We start from the raw sequence: 20,708 nt of genomic DNA, 5'->3' as shown, positions 1-20,708 counted from the left end.
CCAAATGAAATGGCAAATTGTATTTTACAGTAAATCAAGTGGAAACTAATCTCATATCCTAGATCTTTTGTTCTTTTTCTTCTCATTTTTCAAGCAAACTATGAGAAATGGATTGTGTAACTTTGGGGGACTTATTTATTGTTAAACCAGGAAATTCTTGCAAAACTACAGTATTTAAAGGAAGAACATATTACACAAATGCTAAAAAATGAGTATGAAAACATTTCTATTGGGAAGGTAAAATTATGGGAAAGAATTTTTGAGATTTTTAGAGATTTAGGTCAACATTTAAATAAACATGTTTGTCATGATCTCTTTCCTCTCCAAGCGGGAGTCCTTCATCTCTTACTCCAATTTCCCACTGTCCTAAAATGTTTCACCCAAAATATTAGTAAGTGTGCCATCTATTTTCTGCTATGAGTCAAGTTGCACAGGAGGTTGTTTATTCTCCCATAAATCTTCCTTAGGGCCTAGAGGCACTGACATTCACAAATGTCACAAATGCCCTGGAGTTACTCCTTTGAGATGTTGTGCCACATAGCTGTCCCTTCTATTGCTGTCATCTATTAACCTCTTGGTTCACTCCCAGGTTTCACGGACATCTTCGGCGCCCAGCTCATTGTCCTTCCAGCACCAGTCTGGTGCTAGTGACTCCATCCTTGTTGATTTCAAGTGGCCACATGGGCAACTCACCCTTCACCTTGCCTTGCATTTCCTGAAACTCCTCAAATACAGTGGCTGACACATTTGTTCCACTTAGCCCACCTAATTCCACCACACATTTTGGCTCTTGTCATCTCTTATAATTGTTCTAACCCTGTTAACCTACTATCTCACCCTCAGACAGAACTTCTTATATTTTCAGCTATCCCTTCTCTTCACTCCCTGATCACCTGAACTTCAGCCTCATGCAGATCATTAGTCCCTGGAGCTCTTTAATCTTCTTCCCGTCTACTAGCACCTTCCTGGCCTCATTCTTAAACTGTTTAGCCCCAATTCATCCAACACCCTTTTACCCACACTCCAGAGTCCTCAAGCTGTCCTTCCATTGCCTTGCGTAGAAAAATCTGAACGGGGTCACAATCCTCCCATGTGAGTGAGATGGGAAGGGAGTAGAAGAAGTACAGATATGTAAAAGAAACACACCAGGGGGACCAATTTGGAAATGATTGAACTTGTTCCTCTGAAGTAAGTGTTTGCTACCTGTATTGGATGTTAGCACAGGAAAGGCGTGAACGCAAGAGACAGTACCCAGGGAGACTATATGGGCCTTGCTTGGATAATTCAAGTAGAGTGTGATAAGGGGACTGTTTCCAAAGTGTGAGCAGGATACAGGGAAACCACGAGTGATAGTGAAGTGCTCTCAGCTAGCTACAAAGGGCACTTACCATCCTTTGGCTTGAAGGGGCTAAGGGAGGAAGTCCTATGTAGAGCCCCAGAGAAAAAGCTGTGTGAAGAGGGTCATAGCAAGGATTGCAGCCAGATGGCCTGCAGGAACCCCACAGGAAAGAAGCAGGGAATGAATGCCTTGACCTCACTCTCCTCCCACCCTCCTCCTTCTTTGCTCAGGCTCTGCATCAGCAGAGCTAACCAGAAGTCAGAGGGTGAGGGAACCTCTTGATGTAGCCCATATATCTCAGCCTCCCTGGGAACAGAGCAATGGGGAGAGTCTATATGGAGGGACAAAATGGAAACTTCCCACAGTCATCAAAATCCTAAGTGTCCACTTCTTCTCCCTCCTCCTGCAGGCAATATTCATGGGAACTCAATATTATATTGTTAATTACCACTAGGCTGTATAACATAATAGATCCGAATAGCTAACACTCTTTGAGGACTTACCATGAGTTGTACACCTGGCATAAGTATGTTCCTAGATTGACTTATTTAATCTTTGCAGCAATTCTGAGGTATGTAAAATTAATTTCCAGAGGCTTATTCTTAACAAAGAATAAAAGCTGAGAGGATAAAGGATAATTTGCCCAAGTTGCTTCTGAGATAAGTCAGTATTAAAAAAAAATACTCAGAAAAATGCCTTAGCATATAGTAAGTGCTAGTGGATTTCTCAGATGGTTCAGTGGGTAAAGAATCCACCTGCAATGTAAGAGACACAGGAGACAGAGGTTCGATCCCTGGGCCTCTGGAGGAGAGCGTGGCAACCCACTCCAGTGTTCTTGCCTGGAGAATCCCATGGACAGAGGAGCCTGGTGGGCTACAGTCCAAGGGGTTGCAAAGAGTCACACATGATTGAGCGCACACACAGAAAAATTTTAGCTGTTATTATTAACATAAAACTATTCTCCTAATAGGGCTTCTCAGGTGGTGCCAGAGTTAAAGAACCCACCTGCCAATGCAGGAGACATAAGAGACTTGATCCCTGAGTCGGGAAGACCCCCTGGAGGAGGGCATGGCAACTCACTCGAGTATTCTGGCCTGGAGAATCCCGTGGACAGAGGAGCCTGGCAGGCTACAGTGCACAGGATCACACAGAATCAGACACGACTGAAGCAACTTAGCCCACCCAAATGCCTTCTCCTAATAACCCTCATCACAGCAGCTCTGTGAGAAGTATTGTGACGATCACTCTCATGTGAAGAAAACAAAGCTCGAGCAGGCACATCACCTGCCCCATCAAGTCTTCTGACAGCAGCCGGGCGTGTTGTGCTACATCACAGCTTTTGTTCATTGTTCCCACTGCCCATCTGTGAGGCGAAGATCATGGTCTCTTTTCCAGGCTAGTCTTTTCCCCAGTCAGATACTGACAGACGAGCAGCCCAGTTACATGTCATTTATTCTCTCTGGAGTTATTCCCAAACTCTGAATGATGTTTTCAGAGAAAGTAAGATGAGCTTTTAGCCACAGAATGCTGTTGCTATTGCCTTAATTTTGATTTTAATAGACGCTTAAATCTGCAACATTTGGAAGATTATTGGTGGCGGGGCAGGGGGGCAAACTTTGCTCTTTATTTTACTGGGAAAATGGTAAATATGCCCTCTTAGCTCTGATCATAGTAGAATTGAAAGAATTTCAACTATGGCCAACCGTCCATAACGTAGCTTCTACTTTCTAAGGTGAAATAAGTTAATACAGAATGTTCACTCAGATTTAGCCCTTCCAGCCACAAGAAACTTTCCAGCTGTTGGGATCCAGGACCTCTTGCTTTAAAATGCATAGAATTCTTGCTTCTAGAGCCAGTTAAATCCACCTGGGACATTTTGTTTAACCCTTAGCTAGCCAGGAGAAAACCAGTGCCAAGTCTGGTTCACAACAAGAGCATGCTTCTTCGTTGGTACCGACAGCAGGCCTGCTGGACTGTATGGAGATAAGCCTGATATATTTTGAACTCTGTCCTCTTGGACAAGGTGCTTAACCTTTGCTGGGTCTCAATTCCATTCATTCATCCACTTGTTCAAAGAACTTCTTGACATCTAGTTAGATGATAATTATAGAAAGCCAGGTTAGAACCAAATGGAGCCTTTGAGCACAGCTATATAATTTGTACTAGATGATGACAGCGGCTATTTCCAAATCTGTTGACAAGTGGGAGATTCCATTATTGAGACAGATTGGTAGGTTTCTGTATCATACAAATTCTCCTGGACCTGTTCTTGCTCCATCGTGGCGCTTGGAGTGGTGCAGGGGCGGGGTGGGGGTGTCGCGGTGGGCAACAACAGTGATTAGTCTGGGCAAGGTCTCATCTGCCTCCCAATTCCCATCCACCTGATCTCTTTGTGCTTTGAAACTTAGCCCGACTCTGAACACCCTCCTTGGAAGAAAAGCTATGACCAACCTAGACAGCATATTAAAAAGCAGAGACATTATTTTGCCAACAAGTTCTGTCTAGTCAAAGCTATGCTTTTTCCACATATGGATGTGAGAGTCAAAGCTACGATTTTTTCGTTAGTCATGTATGGATGTGAGAGTTGGACTATAAAGAAAGCTGAGCACCAAAGAATTGATGCTTTTGAACTGTGGTGTTGGAGGACTCTTGAGAGTCCCTTGGACTGCAAGGAGATCCAACCAGTCCATCCTAAAGGAAACCAGTCCTGAATATTCATTGGAAGGACTGATGCTGAAGCTGAAACTCCAATACTTTGGCCACCTGATGTGAAGAACTGACTCACTGGAAAAGACCCTGACGCTGGGAAAGATTGAAGGTGGGAGGAGAAAGGGATGACAGAGGATGAGATGGTTGGATGGCATCACCAACTCTATGGACATAAGTTTGAGTAAGTTCTGGGATTGCTGATGGACAGGGAAGCCTGGCATGGTGCTGTCCATGGGGCTGCAAAGAGTCAGACACGACTGAATGACTGAACTGAACTGAACTGACCACCCTCCATCCTCTCTTCTAGTTGCTTGCTAAACATCTCCACAGCAAAATCCCCTCTTCTCGGCGAAGCAAAGGTCAAATGGCAGCTGAACAAAGCAGTTTGAAGGAACAAACAAAACCCCATCTCCTTGTACTTTGAATGGTTCATCCCTCTAAACTAAGATACTTCATAACAGATGGGTTTTCATTAAAGTGTTACCATATTTCTCAAGGGATGTAGAATGTCAGTAGGACATCTGAAATGGGGTTCAGAATTAAGAGCTCTGCATGCAACTGAATCTGCTTCAAATTATGCTCTGCAAAAGACAAAAATATAGCCCTAGTGTCTAAAAATATTTCTTAGTAGTTGGCCAAAAATGCATTTATTCTTGGATTCATAAAAATGCAGGCCATGTGAAATATGTGGAGAGCATGCACTCTCAAAAAAACTGACCAGAGAAAGAGAACAAAAAGTTAAAATAAACTTTGAAAATCGTTTAGTGAAGGGAAAGAGAGAAGGTGGAAATGGTAAGGCACTGGGGTATGACTGGAAAGAGGAACGGTGAAGATTTGCCCTTGGGGAAGATGACATGTCTGAGGACCCGACTCCCCCCACCCCTCGACTCTCCCCCACACAGCCCAGGAAGGTCCTGAGCAGCTGTAGGCCAGGCTCCCCACTCTCACCACTTAGGGGACACTAGAAAAGCCAGAGTGGAGGGCCCATCAGTTCAGTTCAGTTCATTTCAGTCGTTCAGTCATGTCCAACTCTTTGCCACCCCATGAATCGCAGCACGCCAGGCCTCCCTGTCCATCACCAACTCCCAGAGTTCACTCAGACTCACGTCCATCGAGTCTGTGATGCCATCCACCCATCTCATCCTCTGTCGTCCCCTTCTCCTCCTGCCCCCAATCCCTCCCAGCATCAGAGTCTTTTCCAATGAGTCAACTCTTTGCATGAGGTGGCCAAAGTACTGGAGTTTCAGCTTTAGCATCATCCCTTCCAAAGAAATCCCAGGGCTGATCTCCTTCGGAATGGACTGGTTGGATCTCCTTGCAGTCCAAGGGACTCTCAAGAGTCTTCTCCAACACCACAGTTCAAAAGCATCAATTCTTTGGTGCTCAGCTTTCTTCACAGTCCAACTCTCACATCCATACATGACCACAGGAAAAACCATAGCCTTGACTAGACGGACCTTAGTTGGCAAAGTAATGTCTCTGCTTTTGAATATGCCATCTAGGTTGGTCATAACTTTTCTTACAAGGAGTAAGCGTCTTTTAATTTCATGGCTGCAGTCACCATCTGCAGTGATTTTGGAGCCCCAAAACATAAAGTCTGACACTATTTCCACTGTTTCCCCATCTATTTTTCATGAAGTGATGGGACCAGATGCCATGATCTTCGTTTTCTGAATGTTGAGCTTGAAGCCAACTCTTTCACTCTCCTCTTTCACTTTCAGCAAGGCCTTCATGCTGGGGATGATTTTAGGTGTGGTCATTCACTTAGAGCCAGACATCCTGAGTGTGAAATCAAATGGGCCTTAGGAAGCATTACTACAAATAAAGCTAATAGAGGTGATGTAATTCCCGCTGAGCTATTTCAAATCCCAAAAGATGATGCTGTTAAAGTGCTGCACTCAATATACCAGCAAACTTGGAAAACTCAGCAGTGGCCACAGGAGTCAAAAAAATCAGTTTTCATTCCAATCCAATAGAAAGGCAATGCCAAAGAATGTTTAAATTACCCTACAATTGCACTCATTTCACATGCTAGCAAGATTATACTCAAAATTCTTCAAGCTAGGCTTCAGCAGAATTTGAACTGAGAAATTCCAGATGTACAAGCTGGATTTTAAAAAAGCAGAGGAACCAGAGATCAAATTGCCAACATCTGTTGGATTATAGAAAAAGCTACTGCTGCTGCTAAGTTGCTTCAGTCGTGTCTGACTCTGTGTGACCCCATAGACGGCAGCCCACCAGGCTCCGCCATCCCTGGGATTCTCCAAGCAAGAACACTGGCGTGGGTTGCCACTTCCTTCTCCACTGCGTGAATGTGAAAAGTGAAAGTGAAGTGTGTGACTCTTAGCGACCCCATGAACTGCAGCCTAACAGGCTCCTCCGTCCATGGGATTTTCCAGGCAAGAGTTCTGGAGTGGGTTGCCATTGCTTTCTCCATAGAAAAAGCAAGGGAATTAAAAAAGAGATCTACTTCTGCTTCACTGATTATGTTAAAGCCTTTGACTGTGTGGATCACAACAAACTGTGGGATATTCTCAAAGAGATACAAATATCAAACCACCTGACCTGGCTCCTAGAAACCTGTATGCAAAACAAGAAGCAACAATTAAAACCGGACGTGGAATAATGGACTGGTTCCAAATTGGTAAAGGAGTACGTCAAAGCTGTATATTGTCACCCTGCTTATTTAAGTTATATGCAGAGTACATCATGTGAAATGCTGGGCTGGATGAAGCTCAAGCTGGAATAAGGATTGCTAGGAGAAATATTAACAACCTCAGATATCTAGATGATACCACATTAATGGCAGAAAGTGAAGAGGAACTAAAAAGCTTCTTGATGAAGGTGAAAGAGGAGAGTAAAAAAGCTGGCTTAAAACTCAACATTCAAAAAACTAAGATCATGGCATCCAGTTCCATCATTGCATGGCAAATAGATGGGGAAAAAGGGAAACAGTGACGGATTTCACTTTCTTGGACTCCAAAATCACTGTGGACTGTGACTGCAGGCATGAAATTAAAAGACACTTGCTCCTTGGAAGAAAAGCTATGACCAACTTGGACAGCATATTAAAAAGCAGAGACGTTACTTTGCCAACAAAGGTTCATATAGTCAAAGCTATGGTTTTTCCAGTAGTCGTGTACTAATGTGAGAGTTGGACTATAAGAAAGACTGAGCGCAAAAGAATTGATGCTTTTGAACTGTGGTATTTGAGCAGACTATTAAGAGTCCCATGGACTGCAAGGAGATCAAACCTATCAATCCTAGAGGAAATCAACTCTGACTATTCATTGGTAGGACAGATGTTGAAGCTGAAGCTCCAATACTTTGCCAACTGATGTGAAGAACAAAGAACTGACTCATTGGAAAAGACCCTGATGCTGGGAAAGATTGAGGGAAAGAGAAGAAGGAGGCAACAGAGAAAGAGATGGTTGGATGGCATCACTGATTGAATGGATATGAGTTTGAGCAAGCTCATGGAGATAGTTAAGGACAGGGAACCCTGGTGTGCTGCAGTTTATGGGGTCGCAAAGAGTCAGACACGATTTGGTGACTAAACAAAAGCAAAAGAGAAAGTCAGTTTTTTACAAAATACAATAAGAAATAAATTGCTGAAAAATGAAATTAAAAGGACAATTAAAATTAGTCCCTATTTTTATTACTAGACTCAAATACCATGAAACTACATTTCAAAATTATAAAAAGAATTTGACTGTGTAGATCACAACAAACTGTGGGAAATTCTTCAAGAGATGGGAATACCAGACTACATCCCTGCCTCCTGAGAAACCTCTATGCAGGTCAAGAAACAACAATTAGAATCAGACATGGAACAATGGACTGGTTCAAAATTGGGAAAGGAGTGGATCAAAGCTATATATTGTCATCCTGTTTATTTAACGTATATGAAGAGTACATCATGCAAAATGTCAAGCTGGATGAACATAAGCTGGAATCAAGATTGCTGGGAGAAATATGTAAGAATTAAAGATTTTAAAATTATATATAAAAAAAAATAACCTCAGATATGCAGATGACACCACCCATGTCAGAAAGTGAAGAGGAATTAGAGAGCTTCTGAAGAAGGTTAAAGAGAAGAGTGAAAAAGCTGGGCTTAAAGTTCAACATTCAAAAAATGAAGATCATGGCATCCTGTCCCATCACTTCATGGCAAATAGATGGGGAAACAATGGAAACAATGACAGACTTCATTTTCTTGGGCTCCAAAATTACTGTGGACCATGAATACAGCCATGAAATTAAAAGATGGTTGCTCCTTAGGAGAAAAGCAATGACGAACCTAGACAGCATATTAAAAAGCAAAGACACGGCAAGTTCTTTTACATCAACCGCCTAAGAGTCACGCTGTAAGAAGTAACAACCTCTTCTCTCCGCCATCTGCTCAGCAACCGCAAAACAGCAATTATGCATGAGTGCATCTCCATCCACGCTGGCCAGGCTGGTGTCCAGATCGGCAATGCCTGCTGGGAGCTCTACTGCCTGGAACACGGCATTCAGCCCGATGGCCAGATGTCAAGTGACAAGACTATTGGGGGAGGAGACAACTCCTTCAACATCTTCTTCAGTGAGACAGGCGCTGGCAAGCATGTGCCCAGGGCAGTGTTTGTAGACCTGGAACCCACAGTCATTGATGAGGTTCACACAGGCACCTACCACCAGCTCTTCCACCCTGAACAGCTCATCACAGGCAAAGAAGATACTGCCCATAACTATGCTCGAGGTCACTACACCATTGGCAAGGAGATCATTGACCTCGTCTTGGACCAAATTTGGAAACTGGCTGACCAGTGCACAGGTCTTCAGGGCTTCTTGGTTTTCCACAGCTTTGGTGGGGGAACTGGTTCTGGGTTCACCTCCCTGCTGATGGAATGCCTCTCTGTCGACTATGGCAAGAAGTCCAAGCTGGAGTTCTCCGTTTATCCAGCTCCCCAGGTTTCCACAGCTGTCGTTGAGCCCTACAACTCCATCCTCACTACCCACACCACCCTGGAGCACTCTGATTGTGCCTTCACGGTAGGCAATGAGGCCATCCATGACATCTGCTGTAGAAACCTCGATATTGAGCACCCGATATATACTAACCTGAATAGGCTGATAGGTCAAATTGTGTCCTCCATCACTGCTTCCCTGAGGTTTGATGGCACCCTGAATGTGGATCTTACAGAATTCCAGACCAACCTGGTGCCCTATCCCTGCATCTACTTCCCTCTGGCCACATACACCCCTGTCATCTCTGCTGAGAAAGCCTACCATGAACAGCTTTCTTTCTGTAGCAGAGATCACCAATGCTTGCTTTGAGCCAGCCAACCAGATGGTGAAATGTGACCCTCGCCATGGTGAATACATGGCCTTCTGCCTGTTGTACTGTGGTGATGTGGTTCCCAAAGATGTCAGTGCTGCCATTGCCACCATCAAGACCAAGCGCACCATCCAGTTTGTGGACTGGTGCCCCACTGGCTTCAAGGTTGGCATTAATTACCAGCCTCCCACTGTGGTACCTGGTGGAGGCCTGGCCAAAGTACAGCGAGCTGTGTGCATGCTGAGCAATACAACAGCCATCGCTGAGGCCTGGGCTCGTCTGGACCACAGGTTTGACCTGATGTATGCCAAGCATGCCTTTGTTCACTGGTACATGGGTGAGGGCATGGAGGAAGGAGAGTTTTCTGAGGCCCGTGAGGTCATGGCTGCCCTTGAGAAGGATTATGAGGAGGTTGGTGTGGATTCTGTGGAAGGAGAGGGCGAGGAAGAAGGAGAGGAATACTAAAGTTAAAATGTCATGAAGGTGCTGCTTTTACAGGGAAGCTTATTCTGTTTCAAACATTGAAAAGTTGTGGTCTGATCAATTCATTTGTATATTGCAGTGTATACGCTCATATACAATTACTGACCTATGCTTTAAAACATGATGCTTTGTTACAGACCCAAGCTGTCCATTTCTCTGATGGGTTTGAATAAAGTATTCCCTGTCTTAAATGAAAAAAATAAATAAATAAAAATAGCAAGCAAAGACATTACTTTGCCAACAAAGGCCCATCTAGTCAAAGCTATGGTTTTTCCACTAGTCATGTATGGATGTGAGAGTTGGACAATAAAAAAGGCTGTGTGCTGAAGAATTGATGCTTTTGAACTGTGGGTGCTGGAGAAGACTCTTGAGAGTCTTTTGGACAGCAAGGAGATCAAACCAGTCAGTTAAAGAAAATCATTCCTGAATATTCATTGGAAGGAATGATGCTGAAGCTGAAGCTCTAATACTTTGGCCACCTTTTCTTTTCCTCTAAGAAAGAAGGGAAAGAAGCAGATAAAAAGGTAAAAGGCCTAGAAGGGTGAGGTGTAGGCCAAGTCCCACAGGGAAGCTCTGGAGACAGTGCAGGCCCCACCTCAGAGCTGTCCTGATCAAGCATGAGGCAGCTGCAGTATTTATACCCCCATAGCTCAGTCACTGACTGCAGGCCACTCTTGTTCCAATTTTCTATGTGCAGGCAAAGAAAACCCTGGCATTAACTTGAGGGCTGCCCTCAACCAATGATCCAGTTTCAGGCTGTTGGGAGTAAAAGCACCCAGAGAGCCTGGGAGGGAAAAACAGTGAAGGACTCATGGGCTGGGTAAGGACAGGGTCTCTTACACTGGAGCAGTAGTTTCCAAACTTCTTTTTTTACTAAAAATTTTTAGTAGAAACAAAACTCTTCTTGGAAGTTCAATAACTAATATTGATAAAGAGTTACAACGGTTGAAAAAAAGGAGAGTGGACCCTGTCTCCTCCTTAATCCTCACTCCCTCCTTTAGGCTCCAGGCTCCACAGACTTAGAGCTGCCTAGGAGGCTGTTGGGACACTGTGATCATCTGCCTAGGTCTGCCAGAACAAAGCATCACAAAGTGGGTAGGTTAAACAATGTGCTGAAGCTGAAGCTCCGATACTTTGACCACCGGATGTGAAGAGCCAACTCATTTGAAAAGACCCTGATGCTGGGAAAGATTGAAGGCAGGAGAAGGGGATGACAGAGGATGAGATGGTTGAACAGCATCACCAACTCAATGGACATGAGTTTGAGCAGGCTCTGGGAGATGGTAATGGACAGGGAGGCCTGGCATGCTGCAGTCCATGGGGTTGGGAAGAGCTGGACACAACTCAGTGACTGAACAACAACAAAACAATATAAATGTAATCTCTCAGTATTCTAGATGCTAAAAATCCAAAATCAAGGTGTCAACAGGATCACTCTCTCTCTGAAGCCCCTAAAAGGAAGCACCTTCCTTGCCTCTTCCTAGCTTCTGGTGTTGCCAGCAATCCTGGGTACACCTCGACTTCTAAACATCTGTGTCTTCACTTTGTCTTCCCTGTGCACATGTGTGTGCTCAAGTTTCCTCTTCTTAGAAGGACATGCTGGGTTAGGGCCCATCCTAATGACTTCATTATGAATTTAGAAAGACATAATTCTGCTCGTAATAGACACTACTTCTAAAATCCTTCACATCATTAAGTTTCAGTGTCCAGTGTTTCTGTATAAAGTGGTTAAGTCTTCTTCAGTGGTATTTGCTGAAGCATTTTGAATGTTAAACTTCGGTGGCTTGAACACTGTTCCTCAGAGTTAGCATCCTTAGTGAATCCCAGGGGCACCCTCAAATAGCTACCTTATTTACATCCAACCCAACAGCCAAGGAAGAAGTCTAGGAGTCAATCATGCAGACTGGGAGAAGCCAAGCATTATTCATTAACACGAGCAATATCACACAGAGAAGGCAACGGCACCCCACTCCAGCACTCTTGCCTGGAAAATCCCTTGGGCAGAGGAGCCTGGTAGGCTGCAGCCCATGGGGTCTCGAAGAGTCGGACATGACTGAGCGACTTCCCTTTCACTTTTCACTTTCATGCATTGGAGAAGGAAATGGCAACCCACTCCAGTGTTCTTGCCTGGAGAATCCCAGGGACGGGGGAGCCTGGTGGGCTGCCGTCTATGGGGTTGCACAGTCGGACACGACTGAAGGGACGCAGCAGCAGCAGCAGCAGCAGCAGCAGCAGCAGCAGCAGCAGCAGCAGCAGCAGCAGCAGCAGCAATATCACAAAAGGCAAGGGGCAAGAATCTCCTTCATCTTGTATGATCTTAAATCACCCAAGTAGGTGTTCAGGTAGTTTGGAGAGGATGTTATTTCCATCTGTCAGATGAGAAAACTGAAGGTCTGAACACAGCTTCTCCAAGGCCACATTGGAACCACCCTCCACTACTTACTAGCCAAGCCCGGCACTTTTTTTTTTTTTTTTCCAAACAAAACCAGCTTACTTTGTCTCTTCCAGTTAATAAGATAAGAAAAGGCCTTTTAAAGAGTGAAGTCTGCAGTTAATGAAGGAAAAGTGATATAATACTTTTGACTAAATCAAACATCTCTTTGGAGGAAAAGTAGTTTATATCTTTATATTTGGTTAAAGTGTAAATTGAAATTGCATGAGCCTGAATAAGGCTTGCCGTATGCCAAGCACTATTCTAAGGAGTTTACATGTATTAATTCTTTTAATCCTCACAAGAGCCATTGGACTAGGTACCATAATTATTCACATTTTATGGATGAGGAATTAGAGATGCAGAAAGGGACTAGTTTGCTAGAAAATAATTCATTCCTGCAAGTACTTCAGGGAATCTCAGCTAATAATAACATAAATAACAGTAAAGATATCTTCTATTTATTGTATGTTTTACATACAGTTTTTATACTTTATCTTCATAGTAATACTGCAGTTAAGTATTTCTATGTCCCTTTCACAGATGAATAAACAAAATCTCAGAGTTCAAGTAACATGACCACGACCCCATGGCTTATAGGTGGTAGATCTCAGGCAGGTCTATCCAGTTTCTTGGTTCTTCAGACCCTCCCACACAGTTGGTCTGACAAAAGTGGCTTTATCTTATAATTTAGGCCCTCTGGGAGACGAGTGCTAGCCTCAGGCCCCAAATACCTCTGGGGCAGTAAGTAATGCATTCCTTTCACAAAATTATAAAATTCTAAGAAATGAGTACTGTAACTAGCCATTCTCATACTTTCTAAACACATGTAAGTCATCAGCAACTTTCTAGTATATTTTTTACACAATAGGCAGCAACAACCTATCAAGTTGGCATCCAAGTATGTGAAATCAGTTATGCTATAATTAATTGAATGACTAGCACAGCCCATTACCTGGTACATTTTAATGTGCTTATAGTGGAAATGATAACATGGCAGTTGCCATAGTTGCAATATGTAAAATAATAAACAGAACAGTTTCTGGTATACAGTAGGCATGCAATAAATACTATTTAAATGCTTTACATGTATTTACTCATTTTATTCAAAGATTATTACAAATACTCAAACAGCTAATGTGGTTATTTTCATCTTCATTCTCTTCTCAATTCCTTTACTTGTGATGACTTTAGGGCTAGAATTTGGATATTTTCATAAAGTACTTATCTACTAGGCATCAAGAATGTTCTGAGTAACAGTACTGGAAATGAGGTGGGTGAGGACAGGAGTAGAGATAGAGAGATCTTTGTCTTACTTAATATTTTTGGATGACTTGAATAGTTATTTCTTCTATGTTTTCATATAATTAGACAGTGGGAAGGCCAAGGGGAAATGGGTCCAAGTTATTAGGAGAAACATATCCAGCTAAAATCAATGGGTCAAACTACTTTTGGTCAAAAGCAGGCACAACTATATGGTCAAATGACAATTTTGTAGAAAATGAATACTCATGACTCCAGAATTCTTTCCCTACTTGGAACAAATCCACCAGATAAAGAACTGTGATATGCTTGGAAGAGAGAGGCACTCCCAAGTCTCCTCAGTGTGGGCACTGTCTCCCGGAATGGCCAAGGTACCAGCAGGTACCCCAGAGGACACTGTCTCCTTCCCCATCCCAGGTTGCCAGGCGGGCCACTGTGCTTCAGGATGAGGGATGGTGTAGCAATAGGACGCATCAGAGAACAATAAAGTTAGTGCAAGGAGAGGAAGGAATTCCTGGACTTGACATCTGGCTCCTTGAAAGTCCCTAGGAAACAGTTCTGCACTCACTCCCTCGTTTTGCAAGAAGCTAGAGGAATTGAGACTGGTATTCCAGATGTTCTCCCAGGGCCCAATGCTAGCCAGTGTATATTTGATCAAAGTCTTTGGCCTGCTCAAGAGTACCTACTAGTAGAAACCTCAGATTATTTGAAAATTTTGCTAAGGCTAAGCAATGCCCTTCACAAATAAAACAAATTCTTTGACCTTCTAATAGCAGTGGGATTACTCCTTCAAAGCTCAGTCTAAATATTAGCAATTGTGACAGAAGTTATTTATGTTTCTTTGAAGATGTATTTAGAAACCTGTAAGATTTGCCTTTTTCTCTTTTTATGCTGAATGAAATGACTGAGAACATGGTAGGAATCTAACAAACATCATTCAGTGATGACTTGCCTACAAAAGGGTTCTGCTTCTCCAGTGAGACTGAAGGAGGAAACAGACAGAACAGGCTCCATCTTGAAAGAAGGACTCCATCTTGGGCTGGACTGTGGACTTTGAGCTATATGCCCAGTATCTATGGAAACAACATACCAACTGGAAACCAGACCCCCCAGATGGAAGACCCCCTTGGCTTGTACCTAGACTCTCCATTGCCTAAAACAATACTCTAATTATCTGTGTAACTGAATAGAATCATAAATTCTATTATGCTTATTGGAGTATGACCACAGGCCTATTGATATTTGTCCACCGTTAACTACCTAGGCTCAAGGCATATGAATCACGGGTTAACTTTGTATCTTTCTTTTCCTTTGTTGAGACTAGTTTCAGGGGATTTGGGGAGGTGGGTTTCGAAACGTACTCTTAGGGTATAAAAGGTTTTCAAAAACTGGTTGGGGTCCTTGGCTAAGAGGAGACTCTGCTTTGGGCCTGCCGATATAATAAAATGCACTCCACTCTCTGCATTGTCCTTCTAAGTGAGTTTGTTTGCCTGAATGCTTGGCTACAACAAGGCAAAGGTCAAGGATCTACATTTATTTCAGAAGAGGCTTCTGGGGAAGGATTTTTCCTGAAATAAGCTCTTCCTGAAGTTAGATCAAGGTGCTCTGTTTTGAAGTATTTACTTACTTGATAGACAAGAAGACTCAGATGTCTTTCTCTCATAAGACAATATGCAATTCGCTTACCCCTGAATCTGCCTCTACTCCCTTCCTGACACCAAACCAATAGATAGAATTAAGTCATAACATAATTGGGCTTTCCAGCTTTACATAGCATATCCACAAACTTCCTTCTCTGAACCTTTTACTTCCACTTCCTCTGCCTGCCACAGCAATCTCTGGCCTTTTTACTTCATTTCATTAGTTCATCTCTTTCACCATTCTTTTACCATCCCCTGGAGGAGGAAATGACAACCCATTCCAGTATTCTTGCCTAGAAAATCCCATGGAGAGAGGAACCTATTGGGCTACAGTCCATAGGGTCGCAAAGAGGGCCAGACACGACTGAGCAAATGAGCAGGCAGGAGTCATCCTAGCAGCATCCTACAACAATTTCCAGGGCCTTCTCTAGTTTATTTTGGTGTATCCTGCAGATGGTGACTGCAGCCATGAAATTAAAAGACGCTTACTCCTTGTAAGAAAAGTTATGACCCACCTAGACAGTATATTCAAAAGCAGAGACATTACTTTGCTGACTAAGGTCTGCCTAGTCAAGGCTATGGTTTTTCCTGTGGTCACATATGGATGTGAGAGTTGGACTGTGAAGAAGCCTGAATGCTGAAGAATTGATGCTTTTGAACTGTGGTGTTGGAGAAGACTCTTGAGAGTCCCTTGGACTGCAACAAGATCCAACCAGTCCATTCTGAAGGAGATCAGCCCTGGGATTTCTTTGGAAGGAATGATGCTAAAGCTGAAACTCCAGTACTTTGACCACCTCATGCGAAGAGTTGACTCACTGGAAAAGACTCTGATGCTGGGAGGGATTGGGGGCAGGAGGAGAAGGGGACAACAGAGGATGAGATGGGTGGATGGCATCACAGACTCGATGGATGTGAGTCTGAGTGAACTCCGGGAGTTGGTGATGGACAGGGAGGCCTGGCGTGCTGCGATTCATGGGGTCGCAAAGAGTCGGACACGACTGAGTGACTGAACTGAACTGAACTGAAGCACTTGTTCATCACTGAGCCAGGTTGCAGACTCTTAGAGTTTTCCCAGCCTTGGGTTTTCCCAGATCAACCCTGGGATTTCTTTGGAAGGAATGATGCTAAAGCTGAAGCTCCAGTACTTTGGCCACCTCATGCGAGGAGTTGACTCATTGGAAAAGACTCTGATGCTGGGAGGGATTGGGGGCAGGAGGAGAAGGGGATGACCCAGGATGAGATGGCTGGATGGCATCACGGACTCGATGGATGTGAGTCTGAGTGAACTCTGGGAGTTGGTGATGGACAGGGAGGCCTGGCGTGCTTCGATTCATGGGGTCACAAAGAGTCGGACACGACTGAGCGACTGAACTGAACTGAACTGAACTGGAAGAGTGCTCCCAAACCAATAAACTTCCTCTCATCCACCTTTGTATTTCATCCTTTGGAGAAATAATGGTCATCATATCTCCATATAATACACCAGTCTTCCCGCTGCAGAAACCAGACAGACACTGGCAGGTGGTGGACTAGTGCAAACTCAACTAAGTAGTAGCCCCAGCTGCAGCTACTGTGACAGAGCAGATGAGTGTGTTTTCAGGCTCATGGGGTGGAGTCAGACATTCTTATTGATCAGAAAAGAAGGTTAGATGCTTCACATTTATGTGGAATATACAATAGTATGTGTCCACTGTCTTTCCCTAGGTCTGTGTGAACTCTCTCACTCTCTCATAAAATACAGTCTGGAAGGACCTGGATGTCCCACTGAACTCCATTTGCTCTACTCTGGTGATGGCATCGCATTAATCAGACAAGAGGAGCACAGTGGCTGCTTGGTTCATTGGAGGCTTTGGTGAGACACACACACTCTAGAGAATGTGAGATAAATCCTTTGAAGATTCCAGGGAGGGCCACATCAGTAAAACTTTAAGGTTCCCAGTAGGAAATGGCAAATCATTCCAACCCATTCCAGTATTCTTGCCTGGGAAATTCCATGGACAGAGGAGCTTAGTGGGCTACAGGCCGTGGGGTCACAAAGAGACACGACTGAGCACAGTACCACCACCAACACCTTATATAAGTGTTATGATACAACCAATATGTATCACCTGCTACTGCAAAGAAGAGAAAGAAGGGAGGGAGAAAGGAAGAAAGGAAGGGAGGGAGGAAGGGACAAAGGAAAAAAGTGAGGTAAGGAGTAAACAGATATCATTATGAAGGAGAAAGAAATTACCTTCCATCCTTCTAGGTTCTTCTGACTGGCCCAAGGATTAAATTGACACAACCAGATTGAAAGGAGAACATCAAACAAAAATTTAATAACACATAGACACGGCAGAAACCCAGAAAAACTGAGTCATTTGCGAAAATGGCTGAAGCCCTCACCTTAAATACAATCTTCAGCTAAGGGCAAAAGAGCATGCTGAGGTTAGGCGATCGGGACTTCAAAGGGGAGCAAGACAATTTATGTGGAGATGAAAAAGCAAACGTTTACAAAACAAATGTTTGTCAAGCCAGGCAGAGACAATGGGATACAGAAAGGAGCTTTTACAAACACACTTTGCCAGGTCCCTCCCTGTCTACACACCTAGTTCATACTATAGTTATCTATGGTGATAGTTCCCTCCTAGGAACAGGTCTTCTATCTACATTTTTTAGGCAGTTAGGGGGAAAGTCAAAGGTTTTTCTTGAGGCCTTTGAGTCCAAAAAATAATCAGGCTAAATTAATCCTCACGGAAATGAGACATATTTGAGGGCAGCAAATTTTGTTCCCCTACACCAGATATGATGATAAAACACAGAAGAGAAAAAATCATGTTTAAACTAATGTTTAGTGTTGAAAAGTATACAGACCAGGAAGGCTATCCTGAAGATTATCAGTAGAGAAGATAATCCCTCCCCTTTAAAACACTCACCAAATGTGGTTTATACATCAAATGGATATTATTCAGCCTTTAAAAAGAAGGAAATTCTGAGATATGCTTTAACTTGGATATGCAAAGTGAAATAAGCCTGTCAAAAGGACAAATATTGTATTCCACTTATATGGGATGCCTGAAGAAATAGTCAAATTCAGAGAGACAGAAAGTGGACTGCTAATTACCAGGGCCTGGTGGAGAGTGGGGTGGGCAATTTTTGTTTAATGAGTATAGAATTTCCATTTGAAAAGGTGAGAAATTTCTGGAGATGGATGGCAGTGATGGTTACACAATAGTGTGAATGTTCAGCATTAATGTCATTAAACTGTATACTTAAGATGGTTAAAATGGTAGTTTTTTTGTTATGTATGTATGGATGTGAGAGTTGGACTGTGAAGAAGGCTGAGTGCTGAAGAATTGATGCTTTTGAAATGTGGTGTTGGAGAAGACTCTTGAAGGTCCCTTGGACTGCAAGGAGATCCAACCAGTCCATTCTGAAGGAGATCAGCCCTGGGATTTCTTTGGAAGGAATGATGCTAAAGCTGAAGCTCCAGTACTTTGGCCACCTCATGCGAAGAGTTGACTCATTGGAAAAGACTCTGATGCTGGGAGGGATTGGGGGCAGGAGCAGAAGGGGGCAACCGAGGATGAGATGGCTGGATGGCATTATGGACTCGATGGACGTGAGTCTGAGTGAACTCCGGGAGTTGGTGATGAACAGGGAGGCCTGGCGTGCTGAGATTCATGGGGTCACAAAGAGTCGGACACGACTGAGTGACTGAACTGAACTGAAATGTTACCATTATTTTTTTTAAATCTAGAATTTAAAAAAAATCTTCCCCAATATTCACATAATTTAACACTCATTATAAGTTCAGAAAGCAGATCCAGTCCTGCTGAATTCTGACATGGACTGAGTCTCTTCAGTTACCATGTGGATTTAGATGAAACCATTTTACTTCGGGGTGGGACAGGGCAAAATGTGACCTCCTTCACTGGCAGTCACTCTCTGAAAGGAAGTGGAGCCTGAGGATGCATTTGGTTCTGTGAGCCCCATTCAGCTAGAGAGCTGGGGGCAAACGAACTTCACCTTTTCCCTCTTCCCCATGCCTGCCTTCTCAGAGACGTAACATCAAAATGTCTGTTGTTTTTGTTTTTTCTTTACAGATGAGCCTTGATGCAGGTGTTTTGATGTCATATTTTAGTCCCTAATCCTGAACCCAGTCTCTTGGCCTCTGTGGCTCTCATTTAAACTCGCTGCAGAGTAAAATTTTTTCTCTTTCTGTGAGAAAGAGCATATTTTAGATATTTCTTTATTTATGATTTCCCCTCTATGTTTTGAGTTTTCAAAACTGGAGTTGTGTGTTTTTTTTTTTAAATCAGAAGTCTATACAATTTCTAATTTGAAAAAAATAGATAAGCAACAAGCAACAAAGGTTTACTGAACAGCCCAGAGAACTATAGTCAATATCTTGTAATAACCTATAATGGAAAATAATCTGAAAACTAATATATGTGTATATGTATAACTGAATCTCCTTGCTGTACATCTGAAACATTAATAAGCCAACTATTCTCTTTGCAACCCCATGGACTATAGCTTCCCAGGCTCCTCTGTCCATAGAATTCTCTAGGCAAGAATACTGGAGTGGGTTGCTATGCCCTCCTCCAGGGGATCTTCCTGACCCAGGAATTGAACTAGGGTCTCCTCTATTGTAGGTGGATTCTTTACCAGCTGAGCTACCAGGGAAGCCCATTTGTATAACTGAATCAACTTGCTGTGCACCTGGAACATTGTAAGTTAACTATACTTCAATAAAATAAATATATTAAGGAAAAAAGGGGTTTTTTAAAATCAAAGTCTATAAAAAATAATTACACACAATAAACCTTGAGAATATACTTTGGTTGACTCTCTGTAAAAAAAAAAAAAAAAAGTAAAACTGAAAAAAACCAATCTTCTAGCTTCCAGAGAGTATACTTTCTTTTGCTAATGAGGAATTAGGATTCTGTTTCCAGTTATACAAATTAACCATGACCTTGAGAAGACAAATGGACAAACTCCTGTATTGCTCAGAGCAAAGCAGGTAGAGGGAAGCTGTGCTGGAAAACAAGCATTCTTTCTTGAAAGTGATCCCCCATCCCACCCAGAGTGTGGTCTCTTCTTAAACGCCACTGTAGAGAATCTGTTTCTTAAACCAGGTTTCAAACTCAGTCTTCCAAGTTACACAGTGGAACTTTAACTTGTACCCAAAACCTTCTTTGTAACACTTCTGAAATTTTGGTTTTTAAGCTTTACTGAATTGAGAATCATTGCCTAGGTAATAAATCAGAGAAAACAGACATATGTTACCTGGATAATACTAGACTGCTCATGGTGTAGCAAATAGAGTTAGTAAAATCAGGATCCTTTTCCATTTGCTGTTTATAATAATGACTCTGGCTTCAATTGTTTATATACATGTATATTTATACACTCATGGGAAATTAACTTATCCTAGGATGATCATACTGAGTGGTGATATCTATTCATCTTGTCTACCCAGCAAACTTTCACATCTCTTTTTCTTTAGTAACACATCTGCTCCCCTAATCATAATGCTCC

The 20,708-nt window shown here is 42.9% G+C and overlaps 1 pseudogene; it reads left to right on the top strand.

Moving 5' to 3' along the window:
* The first annotated feature begins 8,463 nt into the window (after nt 1-8,463).
* On the top strand, nt 8,464-10,053 carry LOC138421531 (tubulin alpha-1A chain-like; annotated as a pseudogene).
* The last annotated feature ends 10,655 nt before the right edge of the window (nt 10,054-20,708 follow it).

The sequence above is a fragment of the Ovis canadensis genome, chromosome 16, assembly GCF_042477335.2.
Source record: "Ovis canadensis isolate MfBH-ARS-UI-01 breed Bighorn chromosome 16, ARS-UI_OviCan_v2, whole genome shotgun sequence".
Lineage (NCBI taxonomy): Eukaryota > Metazoa > Chordata > Mammalia > Artiodactyla > Bovidae > Ovis > Ovis canadensis.
Note: the sequence above shows the minus strand (reverse complement) of the source record. Positions and strands in the feature narration are given on the sequence as shown.